The sequence below is a fragment of the Quercus robur genome, chromosome 1 (assembly GCF_932294415.1).
Source record: "Quercus robur chromosome 1, dhQueRobu3.1, whole genome shotgun sequence".
NCBI classification, from domain to species: domain Eukaryota; kingdom Viridiplantae; phylum Streptophyta; class Magnoliopsida; order Fagales; family Fagaceae; genus Quercus; species Quercus robur.
Window position 1 is genome coordinate 22,231,793 of NC_065534.1, and position 13,917 is coordinate 22,245,709.

A 13,917-nucleotide genomic window follows, 5' to 3' on the forward strand; every position below is an offset into this window, starting at 1 on the left:
TTCATCCTCATGCCACTCAACTTTGGATCATCCAGTTTCCTTGTCTTGCCCCATTTAGCCTCAATCAATCAATGCCAAGGGCAATACGCTTATGTACCAGTTGTAGATCATTTGCTTAAGACATAGTCAAAGGTCACATAGGGTACAGTATATAAGTGATAGAACTCAAACAGTGCAGGAACATGGGATCCATTCTCACACATCCCTGTCAGTTGGTTATGAAAAGTAAGTAGTGTGGTCATATATTATGATGGACTTCTCCTTATCTTAAAGAGTGTATATCCTTTTGTTTTTATGATTTTTTACATCGTATGGATCTTAGTCTAGGCCTTTCCCAGTGTCTATCCCTAGCTTTTTTGTTGGCTCACTGCCTTAAGCATTTGGCCAAGATCTCGCATTCGGATTCTCCTTGCTGTATGGTCAATGTAAAGAAATCACTGCCTTAAGCATTTGGCCAAGATCTCGCATTCGGATTCTCGTTATAAACATATACACATCACTAAATGTTGTCTCTACCTTTGCATGGATGAATAATACATATGGAACCCGACGCATTGGCTCATATATATGACAAAACGAAGATTGTGCCATATACATAATCATGCAGCATACATACTGCAATAATAGGCTGATACTAAAACTTAATCACAAACAAACTAATATGATCTAGAACAATGATCGTTTAACCCACATATGGCAGGCCATATATAATATGTATATATATAGAAGTCCGCCTAAACTTAACATCTGAATTTTAGGCCACCACATTCCCACTATCACTGCCATTATATTTTTTCAAACTCATACCTAGGGATTTGATGGTGATTATATATTCAAACTGCTTCCACAGTGCCCAACATTGAAGTTCTCTTCCTCGATTAGTTTCCGATAATGCTCTAGCATTTTTTACCATCAATTTTTCCCTTGTTGTGGCCAGGGAAGAGCTCATCATCATCAGGAGAACTAGGACAAGCACAAGAAATCTCATTCCTGAGCTTTTTGGGATTTCCCAGTAATTAATTCAAGACAAACAATTAGAACAAAGTAAAACAAAAAGAACAACCAGACTTTGACATCCTTTAGCTGAAGGGATCTAAAAAGCCATTTTCAACTAGAAATGCAACCTTTAACCGTAATAACTGATGATCATGATTAAGAGATTCATGTGATTCATCTGTTCATCTAACATTTGGTTCGATTTGAATCATACATTCTTAACATTGCCTAGAATTTCCTTAAATTCAACCACCATCTGAAATCCATAGGGGTATCATACAATTAGAATGATCATGCATGATATCATGAATATTAATAAATTCTAGCTCATTTGATTGTGCATTGCATGTTCCCATTAATATCATATGGGACCTACAGATCATTAACCAATCCATGATATCCTATTTATGACACAAAAGTGTAGCTAACTTTCTAAAACAATAAGTCAAGAAAATCAGTTTCGAAATTTAGTTGCATGCAGTGTACCCTTCCAAATAAGGAGCTTGACGATGGCTTCCTTCGTAGGTTCCTATCTTTGAACACGAACTCCGTTAATGATCAAGTCTCCATCTTTTCCCAAGGATCCACGAGTGTTCTTTATATTTTAAAGTGGAGGAATTGTGCTAGTGATGGTGTTATGGTCATATTTTTTAGTAGTTGGCATATCTTTTGACAAAATGCACTTTACTTGTATTTGAGTAATTTTAAGTTGATTTAAGAATATCATAAAATATGTTTCATAAACTAAACAAGTGGCATTATTGAAGACATGAAAACTGCAAAAAGAAACAAGTGTGAAAAGTTGAAAGTTGTGAACCTCGACACTAATTCGATACAAGCTGCTATCAAGAGTTAATGAATCTTGATACATGTCGATACTACTTGATCTATCTAACTTTGTAGATTTTGAAATTTCAAATTTAATTTTTGGCCCATGATGACTTGGCTATCTAGGGTTTCGTTCTCTAACCTACTAGATGATATAAAATGATTATTTTATACTAGTCATCATCACACACAAAGACTCATAAAGAGAATCTACACACTTATTGTGAAGCTACTGCGTTCTTATACGCCTTAGGGTTTTGTGATCATGTCGCTTCGTCTTTTCTTCAAGTGTATTGAAGAACTTTGCATCCAACAAGTTTCAAGTTGCTAGGAGCTAGTCACGTATTGTGATCCATGCAAAAGGAAGAGGTCTCTACAAAATCAAGACCAATTGGAGATTAGCATAAAGATTCTATTGTAGGTAGGTACTTTGAGATAAACTAGGTTGGGGTGCGATTCTTTGTACTTGTAATTTCTTGATTTTGATTAATGATTCTTGGGGGTGGTGACCTAAAAATCACTCGGTGAGATTTATGTTTTGTGAAGGTTTTCCCCATTAGTCAACAAATCTAGTGAAAAATTTACTTTCTATTGCACTCTTGATTATTTGATGATTTTTTTGCGCTTCCACGATATTGCATTTAATTTGACCTAATTAATGAATTTGGGTAATTGAATTAATTAACTAGGGTCAATTTATAATCCAACAAATAGCATTGAAGTTGCTAACATCTTTTTTGGAATTGACGAGATAGTCATTAGTAGGGAAACATCTAGAAAACTAGGGTCATCTTGTTCAAAATTGATGGAGGTTGAAAGGCTTTCATACGGACGGATTTGGATGATAAAAACAATGACAGAGGAGAATTGACGTTGTGGCTTGGCTGGGACTTAAGGATTCATACTTTGTAAGGTTGAATTTATTCAATCATGTGTTGGCTTTATTTCGTGCAAATTTTGTTTGTATTTCAGCAATTAGATACCCTATATTTAGGTGGGAATTATGTAAGGGTTATGTGTGAGAAGAGTGTGAAGAATTCAAGTGTGTGAGCATTCAGAGGATTTTCGCGACTGGATCTCGCGAGTGACTCGCTACTGGCAACTCACCAAAATGAGTGTGAAGCATGCTAAAAGCTAAAGGGTCACAATAGTTGGAGTACTACATGACAAAAAAGGACAGTCTGGCCTGGCAATTATCTCGCGACTCATCTCAGTAGCGAGTGAGTCGCCAGAATATCCTGTTTTGCAAAAAAAAAAAAATGTCTTTTCACATTCCTCACGTACCCTACTGTAAATACCTTTATACCTACGAAATATTGAGAGCTTCCAGTGAGAATTTTGAAAGAGAAACCCTAGAGAAAAATAAGATTGACTCATCCACAATCTTAGACATTTGATTCTCCAAATTCCTTTATTCTCACCCTTTCCATTGACATACCCTTGAGAGGTCCATTAACCAAATCCTTATGTCACCATACCCATATCAGTGAGGATGTAATTTGGTGCTTAGGAAGCAATTCAGAGATGACCAATTTATTTGATTGATGCAATGGGCTTATTGTAGGATCCAAAAAGCTAAAGAAGATAGGGTTAGGCTTAACCTTGTTGGAGCAAGAAGATTGGAGGGTTTAGGTGCATTGGGTAGATTAGGCTTGGAAGGTTTATTGCTATTCGTGTATCCCGACTTTATTTTTTAGTTGATCATTTTACCGCTTGGAGGGCGGTCGAAATGTTTTCGCCAAGTTTTTCAGTTTCCTCTTCAATAACACATGCTGGTGTTATCTTTGTTTGCTTCTCTCTATCTCATACTCTTTACCTTTAATTGCTATTGTGTTGTGATTAATTATGGTTTAGAGTAGTTTATTTATTTAGGTATTGCTTGTACTTATTATTCCACACATATATTGTTTGAGTATAAGCTTGTGTTAGTTATTTTGAAATTGGGGTCTAAACTGAATGTTCAATTAGTGTATAAAACACCTTGAAAGTTTAGAACCCCAATTTACAAATTATCAATTCAAGCTTAATATCAAATAATTAATGTGCGGAATATGACCATAAGCTTAAAATAGAATTGATAAACAATTTAAACCAAATAAAATCACATCCACAGCAGAAATTAAATAGCAAAGATTAAGAGAAGAGAGATGCAAATACAAGGACAACACAACGATGTATTATCGAAGAGGAAACCGAAGCCCTCGGCGTAAAACCTCTCTGTCGCCCTTCAAGTGGTAAATAATCCAATAAAGAATGTAGTTGGGATACATGAACAACAGAAGACCCTCCAAGCCTAATCTACCCAGTGTACCTAAGCCCTCCAAGCTCCTACTCTAATGAGGTTACACCAAACCTATTTCTTCTTTAGCTTACCGGATTCCGCTATAAACCATAGCATCAACCAATATGAAATTGGTCCCTTCTTAACTGCTTCCCAAAGCACCAAACAGGCTTCTCACAGATATGGGTATGGTGAGAAAAGGTTTTGGTAATGTACCTCTCAAGGATGTAACAATGGAGAGGGTGAGAGTAGAGGAATTTGAAGAGTCTCTATGTGAAGATTGGGAATGAGTTAATCTTGTTTTTCTCTAAGGTTTCTCTCTCAAAATTCTCTTCGGAAGCTCTCTACATTTCGAGGGTACAAGGGGTATTTATACTTGTGTGTTTTTGGAATGCGAAAAGTCAGTTTTTCCAAAACAGAGCTGGCTGGCGGCTTGGCCTTGCGACTTGACTAAGCCACGAGTTCTAGCCGCGAGGTAACTGAACGACCAGTCTGTACTTTTTCTCCTGTAGTGCTCCAGCTGGCATTACGCTTCAACTTCTGGCATGCTTGGCATGTGTGCAACTTCTGGCGGCTTGCAAGCCGCAAGCCACCTGCGAGCCGCAAGCCACCTGCGAGATCCAGTCACGAGTTCTTGCTTCTTTGCACAATCTTAAGCATTTCTTCACACTCTCTCATACTCTACCCTTACATGATTCCCACCTAAATACAGGGTTACTAATTACTAAAATACAAGTAAATTTGGCACGGAATAAAGCTAACAAGATGGTTGATAAAATTCAACCTTACAATCTCTCCCTTTAACTATTCCGTGGCAAAACCCTAAAACAAACTCTAGACTTAACATGTGAGTTGGGAACAGTTGAACAAAACTCACTCACACCTAACTCTAGAATCTGAGTAACTCTTGAAACATATGAACAAGTATCTCCTGAAACACAACAACACAATATGATCATTGTATGTAGAAAAACTTGTAATGCATATAAGGCAAGCACAATGCGATCAAACAAAATGGAATTAAGTAATAAGCAATGGCTTGACCATACAAGCAATCACCAAAAAATAGTGACCACAATGCTCATTCACACTTGGAATGAACATCCGGACATATAAGCTAATAAGCTCAATACGAATCACTTACATGTCCAACACTCAACCAATGCACAATACAGAAAGTATATGCATCTAGGAACAAGATCCTACTAGGGCACAAAAGTAAGAGTACTTAAAGGAAATACATAACATTTAGCTAGAAGTACTAGGCAACAAAGTATAAAGGCTGCATAAGTATGGTACAAACCATAAAAGCCTACAAAACACAAGGAAACAAACCCTAAAAGCTCACAAAAGCAACATGAGTACAAATTGTACCATAAACAAGTTTCATAAAACACTAAAATAACATATGTTAATATGAAGCAAAATATTAAACAGAAATATTGAACATAGGCCTGCTTGCTGAAATCTCCCCCTTTGATTAAGCTATTTCTCTCCCTTTCATTGTATTCCCCCTATGAACGTCATCTCCCCCATTTTGTCATGGAATAGCTAGTCCATATCTTCTTCTAGCTTCCTTTGAATCTGATCCAATTGAGTTTGGAGAGAGGTGAACTTCAGATCCCACCAAATGTTGTGATGGTGTAAGATAGATGTGAGTTCAGACATCTTGGTGCTCAACTCGTGGACAGAGGTCACAATGTTGTCGAGTTTTTCATCAAAGGAGAATGAGCTAGAGCGCGAGCCACTATGAGATGCGGAAGTTTCCATTTTGATTTTCTTCCGACTATGACCAATGCTAGCGTTAAGTGTACGCGTGTTGATTGGACTTAGTTTTGTGCAAGGAGACTCATCTTCTGTTGGGTGAATCCCTTTGAGCTTCAAAATCCTAGAAATGAGACAGCAAAAAGGAACACATATCCTTGACTCAGTTCATAGAACCGTTTTGCGCAGAACGTGAAAAATATGAGTATAAATGTCAATCTCTACATCAAAGATTAAATCATGAAGAAACAAGGCACGTCCGAGGTTCATATACCCGGTGTTGGATAAGGGGTACAGGTTGTGAAACATGACGATTGTGAGCACTCTCAGTTTCAGAGGAAGAGAGGAAACGCTGACTGAGTTCCCATTTGATGAGAATTCCAAGTCTTTTCCAAGACCATCCCGAAGTAGTTCCTCATCTGGACATAGATCATCATAAACCGGTGAGTTTTTAAGCATCAGCCGGTTGATGTGAAGGATCTCTGCCAAATATGCGGGAGAGATTGAGAAACTTTTTCTTCTAACCCAACACTTGAGTTCTTCACCTTCCACAATTGCATTGGCATAAAATTCTTTTACCAAATTCTCATAAGCTTCATCAAGGTCGGAGAGAAGGTAATTCCAATCCTTGTGGGCAAACCATTTTGGGATGTCAGTGTCAAGAAGTGACGATTGATCAACAGCCTTTTCAAGTAACGGTGTAGCATCTCTGAAGTAACTCTCATGAGTCTGAAAGGCAGCATAGGATCTGAATTTGTTGGGATTGAACACTCCTAATAATGTACGTGTCCTTTTTGTTCTAGGTGAAAGGTCATCAACATCAATGACAGGCTCCTTCCCTTTGCTACTACCTCCTTTCACAGCTGCTCTCTTGAATGGAGACATTTTCACCCTAATCATGTTTCACAAAAAAAAAAACAAAAAACAAAAAACAAAAACAAAAACAAAAACAAAAAAAAACAAAACAAAACAAAAGAAACCCCATAATACCACAGACATTATTAGCAATGGGTTAGTTCCAAAACATGGATAATGAAGAAAACCCTAAAAACTTGAGATAAAGGTCCAAAACATGACAATGAGTGTGTGTGTGTGTGTGTGTCAGTAATGACCCAATATTGACTCAAGATAGAGTAGATCAGTATATAACCACCAAAAATCACACAATGATTTCACCAAAATATCACACAATGATTTCACTAGAATATCAGAGACCCATATACAATCAAGAGATATACAAATATCATTAGAAACACACAATCCAAGAGGAATAGGCAGTAAATGAGAAAAATAAAGTGTAAGAGACAAAACCCAAACCTTTCCTTGAAGATTGAGAAAGTGGTGACAAAGACGTTGAAGATTTTGTGTGTGAACACTGTGGTGTTGAAAGAGTGAAAGTTAGACCAGTAGATGAACAATCACTGGATGCACGGGAAAAATGAAGACCCTTTTTGAAACCAGTATTGAAAAGAACCTCTTTGTGCAAAACACGCGATTTTCGCGACTGAGTCAAGTCACCAGCTAGTCGCCAGGGTAAGCCACGAAACACTTTGAAAACAAGATTTTTGAAAAAAATTTCTAAGTGTTTTTCACGACTGGAAGGTCTACCCGCGAGGAAGTCGCGAGTTGAACCGCGAAAATCTCTGTATACCCCTCGTGACTGGACCTTCCATCAGCGAATAAGTCGCTAACATGAGTCGCAAAAAACATGAAAATCCAGATTTTTGAAAAATATTCTAAGTATTTTTCGTGACTAGGGCATTTACCAGCCAGTGAGTTGCAAAAAATCTCTGTATAGGCTCGCGACTAGAGCATGCGACTGGGCCAACCCGCGAATAAGTCGCCAAAATAGGGCAACACTAGTTTTGAAAATTTTGACAATTTTTGTAAAAACAAAGCACTTTCCAAAAACAACTAAAACACTCAAAAATCTGTTTGTGTTTGATTAACAAAGATTGAGCATGTGAAAATACATTTAATCAAATACAATCACACGAATGAATATAGCATTCATTGAACATAGACATGTGTGTTGTGTGTGAATATAAAAAATGAGATAGTCCTTAGTCTAATATGAAACTTCAATGATTAATTCAATCAAGACATACACAACTAGCACTAGATAGTGTGACCCATCTCAATTATAGAAATATGCATATATGACCTCCCATATAAACTTGAGTACAATATCTTTGAAGCTTTTCATTTGGCTCCATGTTCAACATATCATTTGATCTTTTGGAATCAACACATCTCATTGTGAGATCAATGCTTGAAATTTTTGATATTTCATTTTGATGAGTTAGCCTTTGGCTTTTTGGGCATCATACAATTTTATTTTTGGTCGCTTTTCCTTTTTCCTAGTCAAATACTAGTATGTGCGACAGGCTTTTGCAGCTCATTATCACTTTTCATTTGAAGATTTACATTTGAGAGCTCTTTTAAGCAAAAACAAAAAAATAAATGAGTGGGAAGATATATAGGCACAAGTCTATGCATGTCTCAAGATCAACAAAAACATTCACTAGTCATTCATGACAAGGTTGAAGATCTATTTACAACAGTCACATAGATTTCAAAATTTCTCCCACAATGATATGAGTGCATAGGAAACAAGCTATGCTTGTAGATGCATAAAGCCATTTGCACAAAGGTATAAGGTAAAACATATTATGAGACAAAACTCAACAAAGTCGAGCAAAATTTTTGATTTTCTACTTTTTATGTGTTTTTGGATTTTTGACATAAAAGAAAAAAATTAATCAAAAACAATTAAGTAAAGACAACTAAAGCAGATAAAGCAATTAACAACCAAAAAGATCATGCTATACAGATAGCCAACAAAAGTAGTGTGTGCCCTACAAAAAAATGAACTCAATATAAAGAGGTGAAGTACACAACACACAAGAGATTCAAGGAATTGTACCAACACCAATGATCTTATGGAGGGATTCAAACCGTGGACCATTGAGAGGCTTGGTGAAGATGTCCCTCTTTTGATTGTCTGTGTGTATGAATTCAAGAAACACAACTTTTTCTTCTACCAAATCCCGAATGAAATGGTAACGTATCTCTATGTGTTTAGACTTTGAATGCTGAACTGGGTTCTTAGAGAGATTTTATGGCACTGGTGTTATCATAGAAAACACACATTATATCTTGAGGAATCCCATAGTCATGAAGTAGCTTTTTCATCCATAGGAGTTGTGTGCAGCAACTTCCAACTGCGGTGTACTCTGCTTCAGCTGTAGAGAGAGACATAAATTTTTTTTTCTTGCTCATCAAAGAGACAAGATTGTTACCAAGGTAGAAGCAGCCTCCTAAAGTACTCTTTCAATCATCCACACTTCCAGCCAAGTCTGCATCTAAATAACTGGCAAGGGAAGCATTTGAGTCCTTTGAGTACCACAACTCATAATCTGGAGTTCCATTGATATATCATATAATTCGCTTCACTGCAGTCAAGTGCGATTCCTTTGGAGCAACTTGATATCTAGCACAAACACCAACGCTGAATGTAATATCCGGTCTACTAGCTGTAAGATAGAGTAAACTCCCAATGATACTCCTATACAAGGTTGGACTCACTTCCACCCCAGAAGAATCAACATTCAGTTTTGTAGATGAACTCATGAGAGTGGAGGCATGCTTTTTGGAATATAGTCCAAACTTCTTAACAATGTTTCTAGCATATTTTTCTTATGAAACAAATATGCCTTCCTTCTTTTGTTTGACTTGAAGGCCCAAGAAAAATGTAAGCTCCCCCACCATACTCATATCAAATTCTTTCCTCATCTCCTCAAAGAATTCTATAGCCCGATCATCAATGGTAGCTCCAAATACTATGTCATCAACATATATTTGAGCCACGAGAAGGTAATTTTCATCATTCTTGACAAAAAAAGTCCGGTCGGCATATCTCCTTTTGAATCCTCTATCTAGGAGGTAACGGGTAAGCCGATCATACCAAGCTCTATGAGCTTGTTTTAAGCCATAAAGGGCTTTCTTCAATCTCAACACATGATCAGGGAAGTGAAGATCCTTAAAGCCTTTGGATTGTTCAACAAACACTTCTTCATTCACGTATCCATTTAGAAATGCACATTTTACATCCATTTGGTAGAGTTTGAAGTTCATTGTGCATGCAATGGACATAAGAATTTGAATAGACTCAAGTCTTGCCACAGGAGCGAAGGATTCATCAAAGTCTACTCCTTCTACTTAAGTGTATCCTTGAGTTACTAACTGAGATTTATTCCGGATTATCTCTCCATCTTCATCAGTCTTGTTTTTGAATATCCATTTAGTGCCGATGACATTAACATTTTCAGGCCTTAGAGCAAGTTCCCACACATCATTTCTCACGAATTGATTCAGCTCTTCATGCATTGACTCAACCCAATTTTCATCTTGGAGAGCTTCTTCTACCCTTTTTGGCTCAAATTGAGCAAGGTAGCAATAGTATGTTATACGATTGGACAAAAGTATGTTTCCTTTTCTAAGGCGAAGACCTTCATCTAAAGACCCTATAATGTTGCTATCCAGATGGTTCTTAATCACTCTTAATGATGGCTTCTTTGATGTGGAGACTTCATCATTTCGAGAGATGGGAGGATGAACTTCCGGAGGAGTGAGAGAACTTGATGTTCTAGATATTGATCTTGTTTCCATTCTTGGGTTCATAGGAGTTGATTCCTCTTCTGGTGTAGGTCCTTCAACTTCTATATCAAGAGCTTCGACCTTAACAGTGGGTTCATTGGTGCTCGGTCTTTCTCCATCATCAACCATCTCTACCTTTGTTATGGCATCATCAATTTTTACATTGATGCATTGACTCAACCTAATCTTCATGCATTGACTCAACCCAATTTTCATCTTGGAGAGTTTCTTCTACCCTTTTTGGCTCAAATTAAGCAAGGTAGAAATGGTATGTTATATAATTGGCCAAAAGTATGTTTCCTTTTCTAAGGCGAAGACCTTCATCTAAAGACCCTATAATGTTGCTATCCAGATGGTTCTTAATCACTTTTAATGATGGCTTCTTTGATGTGGAGACTTCATCATTTCGAGAGATGGGAGGATGAACTTCCGAAGGAGTGAGAGAACTTGATGTTCTAGATATTGATCTTGTTTCCATTCTTGGGTTCATAGGAGTTGATTCCTCTTCTGGTGTAGGTCCTTCAACTTCTATATCAAGAGCTTCGACCACAACAGTGGGTTCATTGGTGCTCGGTCTTTCTCCATCATCAACCATCTCTACCTTTGTTATGACATCATCAATTTTTACATTGATGGACTCCATTACTGTCTTAGTTCTCTTGTTGAAAACCCTATATGCCCGGCTAGTAGTAGAATACCCAAGAAAAATGCCTTCATCACTTTTTGCATCTAATTTCCCAAGGTTCTCCCGATCATTTAGAATAAGCGGTCTTCTTTGTTCCCGCTCGGAAGAATATTCTATTACCAATGTGACATGAAGTGTTCACGGCTTCTCCCAAAAACTTTTGAGGAATTTGCTTGTTTAGTAACATAACTCTTGCCATTTCTTGAATCACCCGATTCTTTCTCTCTACCACTTCATTTTGCTGAGGAGTTTTGAGGGCTGAAAATTCCCTTTTGATTCCATTCTTTTCACAAAATGACTCAAATCTTGTGTTAGGTTCTAAAGATTAGGATTTTATGTATTTAGAACTCTAATGTGTAATGTTGGCAAACCATGATCAAAACAATGTGTTTAGAAGTGTTTAAAACTAGCTCAAAGTTGTGTGTCTATGTAAAGTTGGAATCGAGTTTAAAGCAGGAACACTGTGGCTTTCGGCTTGGCTCGATCGATCGAAGCTTAGGCTCAACCGATCGAAGCTTGGGCAGATAGCTTTTCTACAGATTCGTCCAACTCAGCCCTATTTGTTTTAAAATGTTTTTAGGGTTTCTTATTTGTCCTAAATATAAAAGGCAAACCCTAGCCACGTTTTAGTGTTGCTCATATTGCGGTTTGTGTAAATCTCTTGTGAGATCTAGAGGAGCTTTCCTTTACACAAACTTAGGGTTTTCAAAGATGAGATAATTTTCTACACCTTGATGATCAATTCAGTTGCTGCCATTGAAGCTTAAAGACTACACAAGCGGGTGTGCTTGTAGCTGGTAGGAATCCAAGAAAGAAAGAGTTCGTGGATTCGGAGCTTGCACGTGGTCGTGTCAGTAAGTTCTACTGGTTTGTAGCAATAAGAAGTCGAGCGTGGGGGCTTGTAAGTCTTATTGTATGAACTTCAATTCTTTCAAGATAGTGGATTCAAGTTTACCTTGAGGATAGTTAGGTCAAATCCTCCCCAGGTTTTTACCGGTTTGGTTTCCTGGGTGATCATATCTTGTGTTATTTATTTTCCGCTACTTTGCATGATTTGATCTTTATTATTGTGATAACCTAGACTTGTTTAATTGGACTAAGTAACAGCTTGGCTAATTACCTAGGTTTAATCAATTGTTTAAGGGGTCTAAAAACTATCAAGTGGTATTAGAGCGGGTAGCTCTTTTGTTGTTGATCCTTTGATCACTGAGCTGTTCCTTGACTCCTATTGTCATGGATAATTTGAAGTGTCCTTCTGATCATGTTTTTGCTCATGCTTCTGTTGATTTTATTAATGCCTATGAAACTCTTTGTAAGAAATTATTGAAATCTATGAAAATTGCTAAGAAATTCAAGGAAGAGTTAAAATTGGCTAATCTTGAAAAAGAGGAATTGATTGTTAGATTAGATGAATCTAATAAAAAGAATGAATTTTTGAGAAATCAAATTTCCTCTCAAGATGAGAAGATGAAAAGCTTGGGACAAGAGTTAGTTGAATCTAAAGTTAAAATTGAAAATTTGACTAATACCAAGCCTGCTGTTGATAATAGAAGTGTTTCTGTTTCTCTTAAGCCTAAAACTGAGAAAGTTTATATCCTTCCTTTCAAGAGGAATAATAAAGAAAAGGCTTATTTTGCTAGGTTAGACAAAGGTAAAAGTTCTGATGTAGACGCTGAAGTTTCTAAACCTATGTCTAAACCTACTGTTAGAGAGCATAATAAATCTGTTTTTGTGCCTACCTGTTACCTTTGTGGTGTTGTTGGTCATATTAGACCAAATTGTTCTTTGTTGAGGCAAAAACCAAAATTTGAGACTAGATTTGTTGTTAGGAATACTGATGTTCCTAAATTTGTTCCTGTTTGTCACTTTTGTGGTGTCTGTGGTCACATTCGTCCTAATTGTTATAAACTGAAATTTAAGCATTCTGTGTTTCAATCTAAGATATGTGATGATATTTCTCCTGCCATAAGTCCATATAAATTGTTTCATATTCTTTTGAAAAATTTGAGCTTGTTGGCTTGTGAAAGGAATTTGCAGGATTTCAGTCTTTCTCAGAAGATTGGTGTAATCCCTCAAATACACTCTGCTTCTCATGGATTTTCACCTACAAAGCCGAAGACTCGTGCTATATGGGTGAGAAAAGATTCTCTAATGTGAGTGTTGCTGACTTGTCCCTGATTTAATTCTTTCAATTCTTTGTGGACATGTTTTGTTTTTGTTGTTTTTTTTCTTTATTATTAAAAAAATACAAAAACATTGAAAAATTTTCAAAAAGACAAAAATATTTTATTTTGTGTCTAGTTTTATTTTTCTTGAGGATTACATGAGTTATGATATTTCTCTCTTGATTTAAAACATGCTTGACATTGTGGAGAAACTTGAATAGTATGTGTTATATAAGTGCTAAGCTTTTTTGATTTTATGTGAGTATGTACTAGTTTGTACATGTACTCAAAGGTTAATTAAGAAATTGATATTTCTTGTTTGTGTACCCTCTATAGCTTAGTTAAGCACTGTCATGCATTGCATTTGCATTGTTCATTTAGCATAATGTGTGCTTTTTGTTTTTGGTCATAAATTTTTTAAAACCAAAAAGATTTTTGTGTTTTGTATTTCACATCTTGGATTTATAATTAAGGATTGGTCATATTATCTTTACATAACAAGTTTATGTACCTTTTTTAGCTTTGATGAGCTTACTTAT